Raw genomic sequence first — 13,954 nt, forward strand, 5'->3', positions numbered from 1 at the left:
CACTGAAGGTTTCCCCAGCTCCTGGTGTATAAAACATATTTTCTCCGAATTTCCCACAAAAACGTTCTGAACAACGTTGGCTTTCTTCCTCTTGCATATCTTCCCTCCTATGACAAGCTCTATCTTGCGAATGTCGTCGGCCCGTACTCTTAAAAAAAAAAAAAAAAAAAAAAATAAATAAATAAAAAAACTTGTGAGGATCAAATACACTAAAATAAGACAACCCTCTTCACCTTTGGCAAGAGGTAATAGTTTTACTGTGTGAGGTTCAGATACCCAGTTTTATGAAAATTGGCTTTTGAATGCCATTTCATGAATGTTAGCGGCTCTAAGAATAACTGAATAAGTACGCAAAGTAAACGCTCAATTTAATCTTATCGTAACAGACATAAAGACCTACACATTCATGAAAAAAAAAAAAAAAAACTAGAAGGCAGGAAAGCACTTGAGCTTTGGGATTCATTTCCACCTCGTCTTCCCTCCCAACAAAAAAAAAAAAAAAAAAAAAAAAATCGCAAAATGGATTTGCAAAAATTGGACGTAGTTGCTACTCTACCGCTTTTCATTCTTCCTTCTCTTCGCCTTTCCCATCCTATTCCTGAATCGTGGCACAGGCATGCAAATGTTTGCTCCGTTGAGAAGTAACTTCCATTCACGAAGTTTACCGCGTCTGCCATTTGCTGATAGGTGATACTGTGCCATTATATGAATTCTGTGAAGCTGTTCATGGCATCTCTCGCTTCTCTTTCTCTCTCCTGCTCTCTCTCTCCTGCTCTCTCTCTCCTGCTCTTTCTCTCGCACACACACACGAGTGCGCGCCAGCACGAGCGCAAGCGCATAACAGTTATTTAAAGTTATTGCTGTATGACCGTGTATTTTATAGACTAACACACGACAAAATATTTTGTTGCAAGGGTTCAGTTTTACACTTACAACTCCTCTTATATGTATAAACTCACGCCTGCATACACATACACGCACGCACGGGCGCTTTTCTTTCTGTGCGCTATTCATTTCCAATGAAAGTAGTTTCATGAACGTAAATTACATTACTTGATTTATCGAAAAAAATAATATCCGCACAGTATACTTCAATTATACACTATTCACATTACTTAATATCTTCTCTATCGTCCTTTTTATCTTATTAGTATTACAAAGTTATCATAAAAAGGAAAGAAAATGTTAAAGTTCATTAATCGCAGTGGCCTGGTACAACATTCTTACGACATTTGGTACAAATTTGTTTTACTCTTACGAGTCTGGAAAATTCCAGCTACGAAATCAATTCAACTCAAATTAAAAAAGTTTATTGATATACATCATATGGAGTGTAGCAGCATGCTTTTATACCCACCTAAACAATTCAAAAGATTCCAGGCAAAATAAATAAATAAATAAATAAATACATAATAATAAAAAAACAGTAATGAAAAGCAAATATTTTACATGAGAATAATTTTAACCCAACCCAATTTATACAGAAGCAAATGCCAAGCTATTTTGTCCAGGCCACCGTCTACGTAAACGAATAGATTCAGTTCCTGAAACAGTTACACATTTTACATGGCGATATTTATATATTAAATATCTAATATAAAGGTTATTTCCCCCAGTCTGTTCCACTATAAACGTACTCGTGTTTTCCATTTTACTTCATTGGCGTCGTTGCCTTTTTTTTTTTACGTAATTGCTCAAATTACGCGTAATGTAATTAAGTGGAACAAACGGTCGCTATCAAGGCTTGGTCGCTATTAAGGGGGAACTCGGGATTTTCGTTTCCTTCAAATGCTTCCTTTTATTATTTGCTGTTTTCTTTCTATTATATTCTGTTCTCTCTCTCTCTCTCTCTCTCTCTCTCTCTCTCTCTCTCTCTCTCTCTCTGCACACACACACACACACACACACCACACACACACACACCCACAATTGATTAATCAGTATATACGTCTATCAGGTGATATGAAAAGAAATTATATTATTTATCATTTAGTCTTTTGCTTTTGCCCAAGACATCAGCTTTCGTCGAGGGTGACTAGCGTCCCGATGTTGCCAAGGTCTCCCGATGTTTCAAGTTTATTATTGTTTTAACCACATATCAGATTTACAGGCACCAAAGAAGTGAGTTTTATGTACTGCGTATAATGAAGGCCACAGAAAAAGATTATTTTCCGGTGGTCTTGGTATAATGCTGTATGAGCCGCTACCCATCAAACTTTAACTTTGGGGCGGCGGTGGCCTGTCCTTTATCGTTGCCAGAGCACAATCATGGCTAATTTTAACCTTAAATAAAATCAAAATTACTGAAGCTAGAGGGCTCCAATTTGGTATGTTAATTATTGGAGGGTGGATGGTCAACATATCAATTTGCAGCCCTCTAGCCTCAGTAGCGTTTAAGATCTAATGGCGGACAGAAAAAGTGAGGACTGACAGACAAATTCGTCTAAAAATTATTCTTTTCCATAAAATTAATAATTACATAGTTGTTTTCTTGTGTCCATGCAAAATGAGTAAAAAATAATATAGCCTACGATGATAAATTTTGAGCGTTCTATTAAGGTAAAAATGCATAAAAGTGTTTAGACAAATTGACCAATGTTAAGTTTTGAAAATACGAAATTGTTGAAAAAATTGCGAATACAAATAAGAATAGCAATGGAGGAATGTTTCAGTGTTCGCCCAGTTATTTCTTCTATCGTTGGGATGGAAGTTTTTTTCTTCCTTTCTTTATTCTTTTTTCTTTTTTTCTTTTTTTTTTTTAAACATCCAATGAGGCTTTTTTCGCCCGAGCTGACATGCATATGTGGATATCAACAGCAATATAAGAATGTGACGATACCACGGTTGGGAATAAAAGGACAAAGTCAGCAAAATAGGAAGACTAAGACTTCAAGGACTTTATACAACAAGCTAAAGCATGGGATCTTCATTCTGGACAAAAGCAAGTCATAAATTGAGAGTTCAAAGACGAATAAAAAGTCCTTTTACATACTTACATGTATCATAAACAAGCATATATGCATATATATATATATATATATATATATATATATATATATATATATATATATATATATATATATATATATATATATATATATATAGCCTATGTATGTATGTATGTATGCATGTATGTATGGATAATAGTCTCATTTTCTTATTATGGCTACTTTTTACGTTTTTCGTACTTATTAACGGATCGAAAACCTTGAGATACGAGACACAAAGAGTCGGGAGCCCTCTCCTCTCTACTTCCTCCCAAACCTCAGCTAAAGCCAAAATCTCTTTTCAGAGATATATTAAAGCGAATAAAGGAGAGAGAAGGCTTAGCCAAATTGAATTTAGACCCACTCAGACCACATTACGTCTCAAGAATGTAGAAGACTGTAATGAAGGAACTCTCTCTCTCTCTCTCTCTCTCTCTCTCTCTCTCTCTCTCTCTCTCAAGTTCCAGTCTGTGGCTCAAGGTTTTTGTAACATTCATTCTGAAAAAAATTTCTGTCTCGGGAGACGTTTTCTTTCTAAAATCGTGGAAGTATTTCACGTCCGTTCCAGAAACCCGATAACGCAAGATATTCGCGACTGCCTGAGAGCGTGTGCTCGTTGTGTTGCAATAGGAGCTGGGCAATGCTCGTAATGGTTCTTCATCCAGTGAAAGATACCTTTCACTAATTCTAATATTTTTACTTTTTGCTTTACTGTTTGTTCAGTTTTGGGTATACCATGTATATTTTTTTTTGGGGGGGACCCTCTGTTTTAAACATCAAGTTCATTGTTACTTCCTCAGTAACATCAAAGCTCTCCCATACTCGTAAGATAATTACTTCTATGCATTCTTAAAATTAGGTAAACTTTCCATTACGCATTTTGTTGAATGTTGCTCCTTTAACCTAACCATTTTTTTTCTTCTAAATAAAAAAAAGGGGGCGGGGGAAGGCGGCATCAGCAAATAAAATTCCTTTGAAGATAAGACACGCCTCCGTCCTCAAACTATATATTGTAAAAGATGGTTAGGCTTTCGGTTGCTTTACAGTGCATTTGCGACAGACGTGTATTGTATTTGGAGAATCAACAACCACACCGCATTGCCGTAAATGCCCTTCCCTGAGTCATCTTTTCTTTACTATTTTAATAATATAGTCATATTTGTCCTGTTACTTTGTTTTTCCATCATATTTACTTCACCGGCTCCAGAAAGATCATTTATCGACCTGTAAAAAGAGCTGAGCTGCATCCTGCAATGGTTTTCTGATTGGTTGGTCAACCGGAGCAGAAATATTCTTTTTTTTTTTGGGGGGGGGGGGGGTGGGGGGGGCGCCGCGTGGAGGAGGTGGAGGAATTTCGAGAAATAATCTTTGGACTTTTCAGGCAAAGTGATATTTGAACGCGGAAACGTTAAATATGCATAATATATCCTTCCAATGACATCCTTTTTATCGAGTTTGTCAAGTCTTACCAGTTGCTAATATCACGCCTTTGCTGGATGTGACAGCCCAACATTTAATGTTGGAACGACGTGAAAAGTTGCTGTCTAATTTTCTTAAATTTGTTCTTGCGTCACGTCACTGATATAACTCTACTGTAATCCACTTTAAGCTAAAAGCAAAAGAGTAAAGCTGTACCCGTGGTTATTTGCAAATCTTTTCATTTAGATTTGGTTCGCAACATACCGTTTTAATCAGAAGAATGGTCGCTGTAAGGTCAGAAAATACTTGAGACGATTCAGGTAACTACCCCTCTGGAAAAAAAATATCTCTGTAAATTAGATGTATTGGCTGTTATTTCTGATGTTTTTAAACTTGCGAAATCCGCATCGCTTGGTTTTCCACTGTATTGCGCAAACTGTCATTTGAAAATAGTCATGTCTTGTGACGAGGGGATTTTTGACTATGTTTCCTCTGTCTCTGTCTGCCTGCCTGTTCCTCGTCAGCCACTGTACAGGTAAACATTTATGGCCATCAATGCGCATTTGGCAGTGTATATGAGAATTTACGTTGGTATCAAAACTTCATTCTATTTGTTCCAGTCTGCAGCATTTTCAGTCTTGGGCTCCAGTAATGACGAATATTGTAGCTTTAACCAAGAACTAAAACTTCCTGACCCTTTCGCTTTCTTCCCTTGCTTATTCTACTTCAGGCACAGCATCCATCCCACGAGGCATACAAGCTGGAATTGTCCTCATGAGCGCCTTTGGACGCTGAATTATGAAATGATCTCTGTGGGAAACGGTCGCATACGTTTGAGATTGGTCATGAGGCCGTGCGAGGACGCCGATTCTATTCTCTGATGATGGCTCTTGTGAGGTATGCGATTGGCAGCAGCGTCAGAATATTAAAGGTCATTTCCCTATCGATGTGTGCTTCACTCGTACACTGAATATGACCAGAGAGAGAGAGAGAGAATAGAGAGAGAGAGAGAGAGAGAGAAGAGAGAACTCCCAGGGACGGCTATTGTCTCCTCTTCGCGAACAACTGGTGATTTATTGCTCACTTTCTAGGGAAACAGATTGCTCTCCAACTTGAAGACATTTATTTCCACAGATTCGAAATGCCTCAGCATTTGCAGACACTGAACAATAAAAATAAATGTGGAATATTTTCTTGTTGCATGACCTTACCGCGTCATTCACATAAGATTCATTGCAATATATTTCACCATTTATTTTTAACATAACTATTGGGCTGGAAAGTATTTTTATGATAGGTCAATGCCATTTCTCAGAATATCCGTTAAAATATGGGTCACACACACACACCCACACACACACACACACACATACACACACCAGAGGGATTGGAAACAGCTATCTTGTTTAAAAAGAAAACAACGCTTATAGTGTATACATATACAGTTTTTAAATATGCGCGTGTGCATGTCTGTATTGGTGGTTTGTCGTGTTCGCATGAATATGTAATTATATCAAATAAATATTAGACATTTGAGTGCCAAGTGAAGGATCTTGACTACTAACTATTGATTTTGTTGTAGAAATTTGATTACGGCACTTATGGTCTTCTTACATTACTTTGAAAAAACTTACAATTAGGAAGAACTACTTACAAATACAAGAAAAAAAATCTATTTTATTTACGCTAGTAAAACCTCTCCTCTCGCAGCGTTTCATAACAAGACAATTCGTTCATTACTTCTGCCAACATTTACTATTCCGCTTAAGAGACTCTTCTTCCTTAATTAGATGCACCTGCAATTACCGATGTTTACTCAACCTCCCCCGTGTTTGATACTCCTGATCTATTAATTGCTTGATTAATGCTTGCTGGCACGGAGTCGTCTTTTGTTTATGATGCGATCTTCAAATAACACACAGTTTGATACACAAATTCTCACTCTCATTTTTTCTCTGATTTCACTAATGATTCTCATTGAAAACAACGATAAGGTTATTCTGTGGATTTGTTGTTTTTTGTCGTTGAAATAATTCTAATAGAGGTATTATAATCCTAACCTTCTTTCGCATTACTTTCTTTATTATTTATGTCGGTGTGGCAATTTCGGTAGATGCATACATAAATGTATGTATGTATGTATATACATCATATCTATATATATATATATATATATATATATATATATATATATATATATATATATATATATATATATAAAGAAAAGATGACTCAGGGAAGGGCATTTACGGCAATGCGGTGTGGTTGTTGATTCTCCAAGAGAGAGAGAGAGAGAGAGAGAGAGTTTTTAAAGTGAAATGAAATGGAAATAAAAACTTACGGAACCGATTGACAGAGTTACTTATATTTAAGTAATTCAAAGTTAGTTTTACAACGTTGACATATATATATATATATATGTCAACGTTGTAAACTAACTTTGAATTACTTAAATATAAGTGAAACTCTGTCAATCGGTTCCGTAAGTTTTTATTTCCATTTCATTTCACTTTAAAAACTCCTTCTCTCTCTCTCTCTCTCTCTCTCTCTCTCCTCTCTCCTCTCTCTCTCTCTCTCTACACACACGCACACACACACACACACATATATATATAATATATATATATATATATATATATATATATATATATATATATATATATTATATGTATATATGTATTATATATATATATATATATATATATATATATATATATATTATATATATATATATATATATATATATATAATCAGTTTGATGAATCAAAGGAACATCCATCTTCAAAACTAATGATAAGATTATGTATGTGGCATTGCAATTAAGGCATTTTTTTAATGCAATCAGCATAAGATACCGGATTTGATTAATGGGAAAAGGGATGCACAAATGTAAAAGACGAGAGAGAGAGAGAGAGAGAGAGAGGAGGGAGAGAGAGAGAGAGAATTAATTTCTATCAGTGACGTCAACGATTCTCCATTGAACTTAAACTGCTTGTATATGTAGGGTATTCGTTACTACAACGGAAAATTTATCTCGCAATATTTCATATCAACGGCAATTGCAGGGGCAGTCTCCCTATGGGGTAGCGATTTTATCAATATAGTTATCTAACCATAATGGAGCTGCTTTTTTACACAGTGAATTAGATTAAAAAAAATGATTTAAATTGAAATAACTTTTACTTCTTTCGAAAATAAACTTGGATACACTGAAATTCTGGGCGATCTTTAATAATCATGGAAACAAAAATTTTTTCGCCCTGCTAATTCTATGCAATTTTAATCAGGAAAAAAAAAAAAGAATCACAAGACACAGGAAGGACACAGGCGAAAAGTAAAATGATCCCATAGGTGTTTTAGCATTGGCTTCATGTACGTAATCTTATTTCTATGCAAATTTATGCATTCTACCGCCACACTTCTCCATAATTCATGGATTCACAGATTAGGAATTGAAATTTTGGCCTACACAGCAACGCGCAGCCGAAAGAGCTTTAAAAGTAAAAGCTTCCATCCTAACTTAAAATAAAGAGATTACTTACTAAGTTGCCACAGGGGGACATTTGTTATCCTTTTGGAAGTCTAGCAGCTACGAGTTCCAGCGTCACAACAGGTTGATAGTAAATCCCAAGGACGAGAGTCTAAGCTTCCTCCAACATCATGGAATTGGGTACAGTAAATCATATCAGGGTTACATTAGCAAAACAGTCAACTCTTTACCATAGGATAAAATAGAGGCATTAGAATAAATCAGTTATAATCCGATACTATAAAAGATGTTCCAATTTAAATGCTGATAATTAAAATTTTGTTATAGAATGACATGGCTAATCAGATCTTTGATTCCTGAACCTTGTGTAATACAGAAGGCATAGCCTGAAACTACCCTTCTACCAGATAACCCCAGGTTTCTCTAAAATTCATATCTTAACGTACTTCAAGCTCTGAAATATATGTTTAAATATCATACAAACGCTGTTATACAACTAAACACATAATAACACCATGAATTTTTGTTAAAAAGAAATTTTTTTCCTAACATTTTCTCTCTCTCTCTCTTCTCTCTCTCTCTCTCTCCCTCTCTCATCTCTCTCTCTCTCTCTCATACTCTAGATCATGTCGAAGGAGCAATTCGTATCTTGATCACTTCGTGAGATGCGCTAAAATTACCAGCCAATAGATGTCAGGACATACACGTCTTAATGAGCGCAGTTCAAGGCTGAATTATGGAATGACTTGTATGTGGGATGGGTGGCCTGTATCAGTGACCGGGGCGCCTGAGGGCGAATTGAAGGCGCATGATAATTTATCTATTGATTCTGTTTACTGATGGGTCGACCAGTTAGGGAAACAGCAGCAGAATGTTAACAAGTAAAAAATGCGCCGAATTCTTCGGCACTATCGCCTTTTCTGTACAGCGTTTAATGCAGTATGAGCCCCGGCCCGTGAAAACTTTCAACCACCACGACCCGATGGTGGCCTGTCCTATACCATTGCCAGACACACTGTCATGGTTAACTTCAACCTTAAATAAAATTAAATCTATTGAGAGCTTGCAGTTTTGGTATGTTTGATGATTGGAGGGTGGATGATCAACACACCAATCTGCAGCCCTCTAGCCTCAGTAGTGTTTAAGACCTGAGGGCGGGCAGAAAATGCTGACGGAACAGACAAAGCCATCTCAATAGATTTCTTTTACAGAAAGCTAAAAATTGGTATGCTATTGGGGCTGCACACCAAATGCTGAGAAGGAGAAAGAGAACATAAGTAGAGTTTTTTTATGCTACCTCACAACTGACGCCCTCCCCCCTATAGTTTTTGTTATTTTCGCTTACTCGGGGAGTACGCCCCTACAACAAACTACTTGGTTGTTGGAGGGTGTAAGAAAAAGCCTCAAAAAAATGTTATGAAAAAAAGGGTATTTCACGTTGAGTTTAAAGATACAGGAATTTTATTTTGGATGGGATATTTATGATTTAATTATTTTGAATGAAAAATGTAAAAATTAATTATGTGCATATTAAACAGTACAGAAAAATTATTCCTGATAAATATCTTTTTTTTATTTTTTACATTTTCATTGGTGAAACAAACGGGTTATCTGTCCGTATATTTAGCACGTTTTAATTTATTTGATGTACTGAATTAAGAAGCTATATTTCTGTTCAGTTATCTTATTATTCAGTTATTTCCATTACGATATAATTTTGACGTGATACTTCAGGCTTAAAATTACGGGCGCATCCTCGAAATAAAGAATTTTATTTCTGTGTGACGATCGTTGACAATGATAACGTTACCGAGAGTGGCAATCAATTTATTTTATTTTTAAGTAACGAGTTATTTCTTCTAATGTTTCACTGACGCTCACCTCTCTCTCTCTCTCTCTCTCTCTCTCTCTCTCTCTCTCTCTCTCTCTCTCTCTCAGAAAGCACGGAATGAGAAGCATTGATGGCGTGAAGTGATTTCCTGAATGTGATGGAATCTCAAATGGGATTTCTTTGACTGTGGTAAACGCAAGAGTGAGAGAGAAACAAAGAAAGAAAGAAAGAAGAAAGAGAGAGAGAGAGAGAGAGAGAGAGAGAGAGAGGAGAGAGAGAGAGAGAGAGAGATAGAGAGAGTATTCCATGAATAAACCGAAATACCTGAACACCGCTAATGAATGAATCATATTGATTTAAAAAATAAATAAATAAATAGAACGACTGGCGTTGGCCCTTTTACCAAAATTCTGGTGTGGAGCGCGAGAGAGGGAGGGAGGGAGGAGGGAGGGAGGGAGGGAGGGAGGGAGGGAGGGAGGGAGGGAGGGAGTTGACCTCCTCTAAATTATAAAAATTAAGAAGAGGATAATAAGTCTTTTTAAAAGCTTAGTCTTTCAAGTCTAGGGTGGCTTGTAAGGAGACAGATAGATGCAAACGAAAGAAAAATGAAGAATAACGAGTACTGAAGGAAACTGGCATAGGAAGGTAACGATCAAAGAGGCCTTTCGTTCTCATAGCTCTGGACCAAGAGGAAACTAGAGAGAGAATGAGTGCTCAAGTGTCTGCTGTTTCCCTTTAACTTAATCAGTTTTGACAATTCTAATGTTCAAATTGGAGCATTTTTACCTTAAATCAAAGTAATTTGTCATTATCTGTTTTCATCGCTCTCAAACTTAGTAATTCCACAAGGCCAGAAAGTTTCGATAGACAGCCAAAAACTACTACCAAAATTTCTGCCGAACAGCCCCATTGCCACAGCTACTCAGACACGGCTGCTCAATACGAAACCTTTTTTTCTAATTTCTCATTCTTACCTCTGCCGATCACGATTTAATATCAGAGGCTGTTCGGGCACTGCTCCGACTTAAAATTATTAATTCTGTTTCTAGCAACTAAAGATACTCTTCGTCTCACTCTCTTCAATAGTTTAATAAAAACAATTGTTGTAATTCCTTAGTCTTTTTGAGATGAAATGAACAAATAGCATTTATATCATAAACGAGTATTCAGTCGATTTTTCAGTTCGTTTTTCGAAAAATGACATTACAGGATAAAACGATTTTAACAATAGCAGTGATTTTTATTCATGTTCGGGCATAACGAATTAAACGTGTTTATACGTTCATTCTCATCATCACTTATGAAAACGTAAGAATTTTCTTTACTATGTACTACGTTAGGTTGTTTGTGATTTCATCCCAATACGCATTAAACATAAGTTCAACTTGGAAACTTTCCCTTCTGTGATCTTATCCCATTTCTCTCAACGAAACTAAATCTTAAACTGAAGAAACGCGTCCTTTATGACAACAAGCACATTACTGACACGGGCCTCTTATTACTGTTCGACTAATCTTCAGTTATAACAAACCACACAGGAACCACCCTGTGACCGTCAAAGCCATTCCAGCCCGTCTATGACGACCTAATGACATCGTTATACCTGATGACTTCCCTCCTTTCCTCCATTAAAATACCATTAATCATGAAATCACAGAACAAACTGGATCAATATAAGCTTTACGTTTCACATTACTCTTTTAGCCTTATCTCCTACAACTCTTATTGCATAGGTGACCAAAGAAAAATCGCCACCTTAAGATAAAAAGTGACATAACTTTCATACTTAAAGAAAGGAAATAAAGAACACACTAAATAGTCCATTTCATCTTACAACTTGGTCTCAGCCTCTATAACCCCGGAAGGAGATAAGACATCTCTATTCGAGGTGGATGAGACGATAATCAATTGAACGGAACAAAGTGATCCTTTGAACCGGCTTGACTCTGAGAGGGAGAAAGTCTTTGATGATACTATGAATTCCAGTAAAAGAAAGAGAGAGAGAGAGAGAGAGAGAGAGAGAGAGAGAGAGAGAGAGAGAGAGAGAGAGAGATTCTGAAGATTTATTGAAAAGGAGCAGATCTAAGCTCTATCTTACTTAATTTAAATGTCTTCATTTGGGGCAAACTTCCTTTCCTATCATCACAAAAAATCTGGAAAGAGGGAATAGGTCGACAGCCTCTTATATTGACACCCACAAATACACACACATGCACATACACATACACAGACACAACACACACTTACAAACTATGATTTGAACGCCACTGTCTTCAATATCTTTACAATTTACTCACGAGTTTGGGGGATTGATATAAAAGGGAAAATTGAGTTAATTTATGTACAGGTATAGCTGAAAAAAAATGCATGGTTAGACAGTCTCTCATGATCGAAAACTGATATCGTTCCCTTGTACAAGGTACATCATTTTTCGAAGATACTTTCTACAGCCTAGGTCCCAGTTTCCAAATTTTCCATACCGGATAATCCGGAGAGTACGAGATTATAAACATGTATGAGCGCCGCCATCCTTGAACAAAAAATGATCCGGAATCCTAATATGTAGTAATAAAAGAAAAAATATGTACGGGTATTACACACTCACCAAGTGTGCTTCATAAGGTAAATACTTTTATGGGGCTTAATAGAGGACACAATGGTAAACAATAATTTAAGAGATCGATAGTGAGTACTGAGGTGAGTGGAATACATTGTAACACCTAGGATATGTGTTTTTATTGTATATAAAAAATTCTAACTATTCTACTTTGTTGTATATTTTGATTATCCCATGTAAGCTTCTGCACTTTTCACATAACATCCCTCATAGTTAGACCGAAATATGCCAGCGTGTATAGCTAAAAGTAATAAGGACAAATCAATGCCAGTGTGTATAGCCAAAAGTAGCAGGGACAAATCATGCCAAATATAAAAAGACAGTAAACTCATTAAAGTTGGGGTTCAGAGGTAAAATCATGATTAACGATTTAGAAGACTTGATAAAAAGCCGCGAGCAGTCAAAGGGAAAGCACTAGTCTATAGCATGTCCTCGTTCCTTCCCAGATTTGATTTCGAATTCTCTTCCCCTTACCAACAATAATAAGCTGACAACTCCAAGTTCTTGTCATTACCTCTTCCCAATAATTTGCAGTAAGTACATTGCAAGAAGTAGAGATGCGAATGGCTGTATGAAATTTTGTCGAAGAGCAGATGAAATATTTTTCCTTTGAAACCGAATGCACATAAAACAAGAAACAAGTATACTAAATTTGAAAACTATGCCACGAAGACGTTTTATCCCAGTCTCAGTAAACTCACATTCCCGACTAAACAATCTGCTAATTACTGTATAATATATATTGAAGTTAGTTGGAGTTCGCGGTTAAAATCCAGAAAATGAGACTTCTCATTTATAAACGAAAATAAAATTACACCAAAGATTTTTTACCAATGAATTTTTCTTGCCTTCATGGGAGAGGATTCAAATGGTATTTGGAAGGACCGAACCTTACAGCAAATTATTTTTTTTTTCTAGAAAAAAATTTCATTAATATGAATCAGCAAGCAAAATGTATGATAAGAACCAAACCTTCAACATTAGCGTTGAGGACAGGAGTGCAAAAATATAACGTTAAAATCACATGAAAGCACACGCCCACACGTGTACACACACACATATATATGTACAATTATATATAATATATATATATATATATATATATATATATATATATATATATATATATATATGTATTATATATATATATATATATATATATATATATATATATATGTATATATATTATATATATATATATATGTATGTATGTATATGTATATATATGTATGTATGTATATGTATAATATATATATATATATATATATATATATATATATATATATATATAAAATATATATATATCATATTGTATATATATATATATATATATATATATATAGAGAGAGAGAGAGAGAGAGAGAGGGAGAGAGAGAGAGGAGCGAGAGGAGAGAGAGAGAGAGGAGAGAGAGAGACAGAGAGAGAGAGAGACAGAGAGAGAGAGAGAGATAGATCCCCTAAGTTTGTATTTTATTAGAAAACCCTGAAAGTCCTTCTTTAGATCCTCAAACGCGAAAACCCTCAGGGCATCGAATCTTCTATCCGAAGCTACTGCCCTTTGAAATTAAGTTTCAGGAACCCAAGTCAATATTGGACAGATGGTTCTTTCA

This window comes from Macrobrachium nipponense, chromosome 17, assembly GCF_015104395.2.
Source record: "Macrobrachium nipponense isolate FS-2020 chromosome 17, ASM1510439v2, whole genome shotgun sequence".
NCBI classification, from domain to species: Eukaryota; Metazoa; Arthropoda; class Malacostraca; order Decapoda; family Palaemonidae; genus Macrobrachium; species Macrobrachium nipponense.